This window comes from Condylura cristata, unplaced genomic scaffold (assembly GCF_000260355.1).
Source record: "Condylura cristata isolate star-nosed mole 26May11 unplaced genomic scaffold, ConCri1.0 scaffold00003, whole genome shotgun sequence".
Taxonomy (NCBI): domain Eukaryota; kingdom Metazoa; phylum Chordata; class Mammalia; order Eulipotyphla; family Talpidae; genus Condylura; species Condylura cristata.
Genome location: NW_004567104.1, coordinates 46,482,552 through 46,493,136, shown reverse-complemented (window position 1 = coordinate 46,493,136; position 10,585 = coordinate 46,482,552). Strand labels below are relative to the sequence as shown.

At 34.1% G+C, this 10,585-nt stretch overlaps 1 protein-coding gene across 1 annotated transcript in view; it reads left to right on the top strand.

Moving 5' to 3' along the window:
• Window positions 1-6,725: 6,725 nt before the first annotated feature.
• The window catches only part of ZPLD1 (zona pellucida-like domain containing 1), a 58,943-nt gene continuing 55,083 nt past the window's right edge, over window positions 6,726-10,585 (top strand). Inside the window, exon 1 of the mRNA XM_004675239.2 lies at window positions 6,726-6,834. The gene's annotated coding sequence lies outside the window, so the exon portion shown is untranslated. The remainder of the gene's footprint in view (window positions 6,835-10,585) is intronic.

Sequence of the window (10,585 nt, the reverse complement as noted above, 5' to 3'; positions counted from 1 at the left end):
TTAACACAACAAACTGTTATTTCAACATTTCCATACACACACCCATTACATCATTCACTCAGTTTCTGAAGCCTCTTAGGCTACTGATGGCACAAGTGACATGACCTTTCAGCAACCTAACACTGGGCTTCAGAAATGGTGGAGTCAGAAAGCCACATAGAGTTTAATCCCCTCTCTATTAAGAATTCTTTTGGAAAAATACAAGAGTTGCTGTTTGGCACCTATGAGTGCATTGGTAACCTGTTGAGTGGAAACTGGCCCAGGTAGCTCTGGCCTGAATGGATGTCTTGTTCCTGAAAGACTCACTGCACATGCCTGTGTTCAGAAGGAAGGGGGTGCAGTCAGATAGGAATACCACTAGATGTCTGTCAGTTTTCAAAATGTGATCATGTTTACCTTCCAAAATATTTTTGAACTACATGAGAAGAATATTTGACCTAGAAATTGTTTGTGTAAAGGCTAAAAAATGTTTCAGTAAACAATTTTTAAAGGATGTCATATTCTTTTTTTTTTTTAAAGGTTTATTTATTTATGCATACAGAGCTGGGGTATAGGCCAGAAGTGCAGGGGCAGTGAGAGGATTCACCAGAGACAGAGTGGGGAGCAGAACAGACCTGCTGACCTAGTACACTGCTCAGGGGAGCAGCGGGGTGGTCAGGAGAGGTCTGCAGTGTCCTGGAGCACCTCTGGGACTGGGATCGAACTCATGCTGAAGTGGCTTTAGCTTCTCAGTGCTGTGCTTTAACCCTCTGAGCTACCAGGGAGGGCCCAGATGCCAGGTTCTAAGAAAGAATCGTCTACTTGCAAAATGTTTTTTCCATGTCCTTAATATACCCATCTATGTTCTTCATGGGAAAGAAATACATTGGTCTTCAATAACACAAAGTGGTAGCTAAAGTTTGTTTTACATAAACAAGTAACTGTGGGCTGAAAGGATTGGAGCTGGAGGAAAGTTGAATTCTACTTTTCCATATTTGAGACTATGTTAAAGAAATCCTTTCCCCAGCAGAATTAGCAGATTCTCTAAATCTCTTTGGATACATGGACTCAACTTAATTTGGATTTATTCATTCAAAGGGATTTATTTCTTCTGAGAATTTAATAAACTGGGTAAGACAAAACAATGTCGTCAGTTTGAACATTGTTGTAGGGACTTGCAAAGTACTAAGATAGCTTTTTTTTGGTTGAGGACATAGCAGTATGCTATTCCTTCAATGGTTATGGCTGGTATAAATCATTTCCTGAGAAAGTCAACTGACAATTAGATTGATCTAACTTCAAAATCTAGCTTTCATGAAGCAACGATGATTTTCTCCTCTATTCTAGATAAACCGGGGCAGACAGCGAATGCTTGGGAGATCAGAATTAGATCTCAAAAAAATTGTTCAGCCAAGATGAGTTGACTCTAAAAGGTAAAGTTTATTGTGGATAAATAGAAATTCCTTCACTTTTGGATGCAAACAAAAATTAAAAGAAAAATTAACATTAAAAGAGAGTTTAGTAGCAACATGTTGAAAATTAGCTTGCTGTATTAGTCAGCATTCTCAAAGGAACAAAATCAATAGAATTTATGTATCTGTCTCTAGCTTGCTATCTGTATCTCTAGTTCCATCTGTATCTACATATGTAGTCTTATTGCCATGGATAATATCTAAATGGAAAGGTATTAGAAGGTAGAAAAAAATTTTAATGATGGAAAGAAAATATTCCACTCACGAAAAATGTTCACATACAATACATTTTCATCATAAACGATGTTTCTGTAGGTCATTATGCCAAGTAAACTGGAAAATATCAATTTTTTTTTAATCTCTTATCCTGTCTTGTTAGGGTAATGCTATTGACTACGTTCCCGAAGTGTCACAAAGTAACTGTGATGTTATGGTCAATCTACTTTGAAACGATTATCATTTCTCCCCCCAAGATGTGGTATTTTCTTATATGATAAAAATGAGTGCATGAAAACTTGATGTTGAGCCTTCAGGACATTGAACATAATGAATATATGTAAGCATATATATGAGACACATTTATTTTATGTTTCAGAAAAATGCCACTGCTGGCTAATTAGGCAGTATGAACCAAAAAGAACAAGGTCTTAGCAGGGATCAGTTTCATGTTTTTCTAGTAAGAAAATACCATTGACATTACAGACTCCTAGATACAGTGGCAAATTGGTAGCACGAAGATTTAATCCAGTCCAACTATATTCAAATGATTTGAAAACATGAGAACATGTAAAATTCTGGTGGTTGCAAAGAAAACCTTGATCTGTACTTTTTATGAAAAATAGGAATTTCTGGCAATATTGGGCAATGTGTTCTTACATGGCAAGTCCTCTGAAGGAGTGCAACCACTCTGCCCTTAGGCAAGCTTTGTGCTCTCTAATCGGATGTGGCTCATTCTGCTCACTAGATGCGCCATGTGCTGTTCACCAGGTGGCTCACATCACTTATTGACATTACCTTTGAGCACTGGAGTCCTTGAAGTTTGTCTCCTGTTCCAGTAAATAGGTGCTGCTCAATTTAACTCAAGATCAGAACAAACTCCCACCTTTTTGTAGTGTGTATTGAAATGATTACAGTAGCCTATGTGTCTGGCTTAGAAATTTCTTAGAATCCTTGGCTTTAAAAGAAATGGGCTTCCTTTATTATGACAATAGACATGATTAGAACAATTTTTTCTACCATTATCCAGTTTGAGGCTTTCTACAAAGACTTGCTGGAAATACAAACCACACTTTCAGAGCTTTTATTGGCAAGTAGGGTTGTATTGGTGAGCTGCTACAGTAATTGCACTTTTATAGCCATTGGCAGTCTGGTTTATAATTATTTTAAATGTAATGCTTCTGATTAGGTGGTTCCAGAAATGGGTGTGCTGAAGTAATCCAAGAAACAAGGAAAAGCCTTATAAACCTGGGAATGATTTAAAAGCTTTCTTAAGATTATTCAATACCAGGCACCTATAAAGCTAGTTCCTGGAATTGGTCATCTGTAAATAAATAACAACCAAGAAATTATAGTACTATAAATAATGTGGTCATCACGAGTTCTTCATTGAAAGCATCTAAATAAATTGGTAAATCTTGTAAAGGAATCTCTAAAAAAACCCTAAAAAATAGTTTGTTTTATGTGATGATAAAAAACAATAATAATGTGTCAGTATTTCCATTAGTGATCATTTTGAACTATTAAGTTCAACTTTCCTTTAGTGACATTTTCCTGTGTGTAGTACAATATACTTTCAATACAAGAAAACTTTAGCCAGTAGCTGATTGCTAACTTACCAACTAACTATGCTTATCTAGAAGTAAGGCTAATTTATTCAGCTTTTATACTCTTGAGATTAGAAATTTTTGGTGAAATTACATGTTGAGCAAGGAAATCGATTGTACTTAATGAATAACACTTGTTTGGGCCTTCTCTCAAATGTGGCAGAATCTGTTTTTATAATTTGTCTACAATGCTGTGTGGCCTAAAGCCCAGTAGGATATAGAGACAATTTATTTTTGTATAACATTAGTTCCTGGGCTACAGCTGATTTTGTAAGTTCCTAAAAAATCTGTAGCTCTCCTGTAATTCAGTTCTGCAGTTTGAAAACGTCAGACTGTGTGAGATGCCCACATCCCAGTGGAAAATGAAAAGTAAAATAAATTGATGGAGGAGGATCATTGATGTAGATAACATTTTTTTTTTTACTTGTATTAGATATTTTAATCAAAATAAAAGGATTTCATACAGGTGCATCAATGAGTTCGTTTAGACCATTTTGTGTACGTCCATTTTAAAACAAAGGGACACACACATAAAAAAAGACTAAACTTTTGGATGGTACAAATATGAACAAACTTAGGAATTTAGGGATACAAAGTTCTTATATTTATTGTATATAACTGTATAATTCTTTAGTGTGAACCTAAAACTTTACTGTAATAGAAAGTTATGTTAAAATTGGTTTACCTATGTTTAACTTTCAGAGAAACATTCTTACCTTCAAATTGTATAGCCATATACTTCTGTCTCTTACTGTCTTCATTCACTCTTTTATTTCAAATATATGATCAAATCCCTCTTCCATGCAAGGAATTCTTTTGGGCACTAGGAAGCATTAAGGAACAAGAATAACACACAGGGGATGTTATATTTAGATGTATGTTGGGAGAAATAGCTTATCAATAAGTAAATTACATATGTTCAGAAAATGGTAAATGCCATAAAACTGAATGAGATGTGATCATCCAGGAAGTAAATGTATAGAGTGAGACAAAGAAGGTGAAGATTGAACCCTGGTGGTTTTGTCACTGAGATAACTTTGTGAAACTATGGTGAAATCAGTCTTTTCCTCCTCCTAATCACAAATCCTGATAACTGGCAATTTCATCAGTCTAGGTTTAACACTAATTAAAAAAAAAAGACAAAATATCACTTTCATGTCCTTTCATGAAAAGAAGCTTATAGTGAATAACAGAAAGGACATAACTCTTCTGTAAGCGCCATTCTAAAGTACTGATTGGTAACTAGGCTGTATTAAAAGTCCATGTCACATAGAGAACTTTTAAACTTCAATTTTTAACTTGGAACATTTCAGTCATTGAGCGTTTAGTTATATGATTTTTAAAGGAAGTTGAGAAGAAACCATCTAGTTTGAGGAAACAGTTACTAGTCAGGGTGTCTTCCTGTTCTAGATTCAGCTTTCTTTAAGAACTGATGGGCAGTGATCACTTTTCCTCTGATTCTGAAACATAAAGTAGGTCCTTTTTAGATAGGTTATCTGCCTACATCTCCACTTCTGGTGCTATCGGCTACTGATTAATATTTTATATGGCTAGATTTATTCCCTGATAAAAGCATATACTTCATATACACTAGTCAGATATTCAGCTGACTCAGTCTATAAAATAAGAAATTCCTCCAGTAAAGGCTCAGGGCTTTCAGATAACAGGTACAAATTTTTTTTTTTTCTAGAAAGTTTGTGGAATTTGCTATTTACTGCATATCAAAAGTAAAACAGTAATGACTAATATCAGCTACTTTATCTCAAATATTTTATGTTTTTCTTCTGAAAGCCTTTAATGGAGTTATCTTTTTAACTAACTACTTAATGTAGGTAATGGTATTCTATGTTTATGAACTATTTGTTTCTTATAGGCTAGAAGCTACTAATTTTTTTTCTGTAAATGACATAATTCATTAATTGTTGTTTGAACCTGTTACATTTTATTTTAACATTTTGAAGTGGTAGAGGACACAGCAGATATGAATTCAAGGTAAGACCTGAAAAGTGAAAATATCTTGCTCGAAAATCTCCGTATAAAACAGTCTCTGAGAATGAGGAAAAGCCATAGTTTTTGTAAGGATGCCTTAAAGAGTTTTCTAGAAGCAATTCAAGTTTTAATGAATATGTAACTATAAAATATAGGAGAATTTATAATAATGGTTTTCAGAAAGTCTGTAGATTCATGCATCTCATGTTTACTCCAAGTGGAATGGCATTATAAGTGTGCTTGTTTGTGGAGCTGACACTTTGTTGAAAAACATGGACCTGGGTTTGTCAGGTGTAGAAAATACCAAGCTCTCTCTCAACATTGAACAGGAGGGAGAAGACATTGTGAATATATCTGGCTATTTTCAGTAGTTACATAAGCTTTAAAATCATTTACCATTTAGGAACAAGTTTTATTCAGAGGATTGACTAGCAATCTTAAAAGACTGAACTCTTGGATTTTAACCTCAATTCATAGTAGCCATAGGCAACTTAACCTCTATGCAGCAATTGAGAACATAAATCTTAAAATTTCCTAAGCCAATTGAATAAAATGAAATTTTATAAAGGACTATGGCAGTGGTATTACTGAGAAAGCATTATTACACAGTTGATGGAGCAACATACAACCACATAAGCTGCATTAATTTTCCTCATGGCTGTCTTTAAACAGTAGTGTATGGTCAAAGCATCTCTAAAAGCTTTCCCTGTGGGGCCTGAGTCCCAGCTTCCCACTGAGAAATTATAATAGCTCTTGGGGTGGAATGTTTAGATGGTGTCCAAACCAGGTCCAAGACTCCAAAGGCTGGTGGGATGATGGTTGTTTGGAGGCTCCTAAACAAAAGCAGAGATTTTATAGCAGGTTTCGTGTCTAGCTCATTCTTCACAAATGGGGTCCTGTTTTTTTTTTTTTTTGCATTATTATCCCAATCAAACCTGCTTCTTAGTCATTATTATCTTAGTCATTATTATCCCAATCAAACCTGCTTCATGATGATATTTCATATCCCATTTTCATCGCTATGTGAAATGGTATTGAAAGGACTAGTATCTTTCATGAAACACAACAGGACATTGATAACTGCACGGATTAATTCCCGATCCAATCTCAGCCCGCGTTTCATACTTTGACTTTTTTTTTCTAGACCAACAGGCTTTGCTTTCGCTCATCAGGCTGACGAGGGCTCGCTTCACACATACTACTCGAGACTTCTGTGCAGTATAAAATAGAAGATCAAAAGCAGGTAGGAAAAAAGGAGTAAGGGAATGAAATGAACATTGAAAGGGATGTAGTTGGAAGAAAACAAAGGTCTCTAAAGGATGAGCTCCAGTTTCATGTTGGTGATGATTAATCTTGCAAAACTTTTGAGATCTGTGAAACATTTGCTTGTCTTAAACCAAGTTTTTTTGTTTTGTTTTTAAAGAATTCTCATACTGAGCAAGCTCTGCTCTGATTTGAAGGTTTGAATCTTTTCTGAAAACGTTGGTAAGGCCAGGCATTTGAACACTCAGGCACATGCAACAGAACCAGGCACATGGAGGACAGCTGACTCCACAGAGCCAGGGACTTGGGTAAGTGCCCAGCACTGAGGCCACCTAAATGGCTGCAAATGCTGCCTTTCTAGGGAGCACGGAAAACTCATTTTTCTTGAATAATGTTCTTGTGATCCAAGGCAACCACCAGTAAAACCCTTTTAGTGGTGTGGTTGCAGTGATGGGTAAGCTGGGGTGGGAATTTTCTGAAATACAGAAAAGGAAGCATAACACGGAATCTCATATTTGGGAACAACAGGTTAGAAACAAAATTTTCTTATGTGGACTACAGTCCCATAACAAATATTTTTATTAAAATTAGAGAAAGTACTGACTCTTTCATTGTGAGGGTAGAGACTGAACCCATATTTGTGCAAGATCACCAAAACACTGTATTTCAGACTCGAATCCCATCGTGTCCACTGTCTATCGGCTGCAGCTCACAGATGTTCCATTAATGAAACTAACAGACAATTCTTATTTGAGATTTCTTAGCAGGGTTTCATCATACCAGAAAAGCTGGTGAAGATGGGTGGCCTCATCTGTAATTACATAGATGATATGATAATTGAAAATGATTATGGTCTGATTTCCTTTTAAATGAAAAATATTTTAGTGATTAGCCCAGTATTGTTGAATGGACATGGAATCTACATAATTTGGGAGAAGTCATCCACGGCTTGGAGGAAACACTGTCATTTCCATTCTGTGGGTGATCTCTAAGACTCCTTCCATTCTAATATTGCCTGTGGTAAAATCAGTTGTTTTTGATGTTCAGGAAGAGAGCTTATTTCTTGGGTTCCTGTATTTGAGATAGTAATCTGTTTGATTCTCGGGAGTATGACATTATTTATTTTGCTACTGTGAATTGGCTTCTTATAATTCTTTTCAGGAACCAAAGAAAAAGAGTTCAGACTGTCTGTTGAAATAAACTTGGTAGCAACAACAAAGGGATTGAGTTTAGTTAAAAACCTAGTATTTCTTTTCATATATAATTGAAAATATAGCTATTACTTCATTTTCCTGTTACTTTATCTTATGAGTCACATATTAGACTTATTATCTCTAGTTATATATTTTTTAATATGCCTAAGTGATATTTGAATTTTCTTTAATGTCTATTATAATACTTAAAATGTATAAATAAATGTTGTATGTACTTTCATTTAAAAAATTTGAGGAATATCCTCAAATACAATATAGTTGCCATTATTGTTAATAGCCACATAATAACAGTAACAAGACTGTGTTAGACTTGTGGTGGTTTGTCATTCTTTTAAAGACAGGTGAAGCTTCCCCTACCTCATTCCTGTAAGGAGGCCTGTAATGATAATAAACAACTGAATTTTTCCTGCAAGGAAATCTTTTAAGCCATGAACAGATGCTGAGACTATAATCCATTTAGTGATGGCAACAAACAGTGAATTATTGAAGATTTATGTTTTTGTCACTTTTTCAATAGCCTGAATAGCATTAAGTTCATTAGTAGAGAATGATAATCTTTTGAATCATTTAAACACCTATTAGCAAACTTGACTTGCAAGGAATTCAATTTTTTGGCTAATTTACCAAATTTGTGTGTGTTTTTTTTCTTTATGTATTTAAACAGAAAAGTAAAGTGGGTCAAGAATATAATTTAAGCTTGCTTTCCTGTGTTTTGTCTTCATTTTAAAATGGTGTAGCTGGGAGTCAGATACAATAGCTTTACCAAGATATGATAAACATTAGGCTACACTTTACAGGTTCAGAGTCATGCTGATTGTTATCAGCTGTCTGTGTTTATTTGGAGTAGAAATTATAAGAATTCCAAACTTTCAAGACTCTGCTAATCAGGTAAAGAAAAGTGCATCTCAAAAAATAAGCTATCAGTTCTGTTAGTCCATGAATGCTTTTCTAAATATTGCATGAACATCATGGTATTTTATTGCTAATGACCAATGGCCTTTATGAAGGTTTAGAAAAAATTAGTGAGAACCCAATAAGGTGCTATTTACTACAAGAAATCCTTTTAGATATGTATTGTCCCCCACATTTATATGTTGCATGTATATATAAGTGTGTATATACTCATATATTAATTGCTTAAAGTAGAGTAGGCAGACATCTGTAAAAGGTCAGACAGTAAATATTTTAGTTTTTGTGGGTCTCTATTGTGACTAATCAAAACCACCATTATAGTAAAAAACAATTATAGAAAATACATACACTAATAAGCATGACTGTGTGTCAATAATACTTCATTTAGGCACTGAAATTAGGAGTTTTGTATATTTTTGTTTTTAATTAAATATTATTTATCTTTTGACATTTACCAGTCACTAAAAAAAATGTGAAACTGCTTTTGTTTGCCATAGTTATATAAAAATAGATGATGGGTAAAATTTGCTGAACTCTGCTTTAAAATTTTAATTTCCTACAATCACAAAAGGTATACCTCAAAAATATATACATGGATATTCATGGATTTAAGTAACAAAAATATTTTTAAAATATTATAGAGCCAAACTTTGGGGAAGCGAGGGGAAAAGTTGCTAAGTCACAAGAATTGCAAGTAGATTCAGATTAGTATGATCATTTCGTTATTACCGTTCTATTGCTATCTGCATGAAAGATCCAGAAACTAAAAGCAAACACTATGTTTAGTTTGGTTAAAAGGAAGTTGAGGCCAAATAAAAATGTAAGTGGCTCTATTTGTAAATTTGCAATTATCTATAAAATGAGGTTAACTTTATTCTACTCTCTTTATAGTTATTCAGTGTGAAACGGCATCAGGGGAAGGAGTAACAGAATAAAGACAACTTATTGTCGTAAAGTATCTTATTTCCTGATATATGCTTATCTAATAAGTGACTAGACTTCATAAAACTATTCTGTCAGTTGAACATACTATTATTAAACTATTGATTATAAATCTCTGTATATTAAGTGAATTGTACTTTCAAATAAAACCATTATTATTTTGTTAGGATAGACTATAGAATGGAAATAATTCATAGATAAATTTTCCTACTACTTCAAATGTAATGTATCATAATTTGTATATAAGAAGTTAAAATAATTGCATAGTCTAAAACAATTATTAAGGTTTTAAATAATTTGTAGAAGATACACATTAAAAAACTAATGTGTAATGGCATATTACATATATTTGGGTTCATATTTTGAATTCTGACAACAATTCTATTTAGAAACTTATTTTGATAAGTATTTAAAATTTAAATTATATACTTCTGGTTTCTGAAATTCCTTTAGCATTTTTATCAAATAAAAAATTTCTTACCAATTCTGTTCTACAAATGTATGCCATCCTTGTTAATAACATACAAAGGAGACTTAGTGGGGGATTATATTATTTCTTTAGTGCTATTTAGTTTATATAATTTAAAAAAAATAAAAATACAGGTAATAAATGTAGTAGTTACATTATTTTTTAAAAAATGACTTATTAATGTAATTTAGAGAACATAAAAATACTAGCTGAACAGCAAAGCAGTCAACTAAGTTCAAGCAATTTTTTTTTAAAGATTTATTTATTTATTTGTACAGAACTGGGGTACAGGCCAGAGATGCGGAGGGTAAGAGGATTCACCAGGGACAGAGTGGGGAGCAGAACAGGCAAAGTACACTGCTGAGGGGAGCAGTGGGTGGGTCAGGAGAGGTCTGCCGTGCCATGTGGGTCACCTCCGGGGCAGGCAGGAATCGAACTCATGCGGAAGTGGTTTTAGCTTCTTAGTGCAGTGCTTTAACCCGCTGCGCCACCAGAGAGGGCCAAGATAGCTCTATCTTTTAA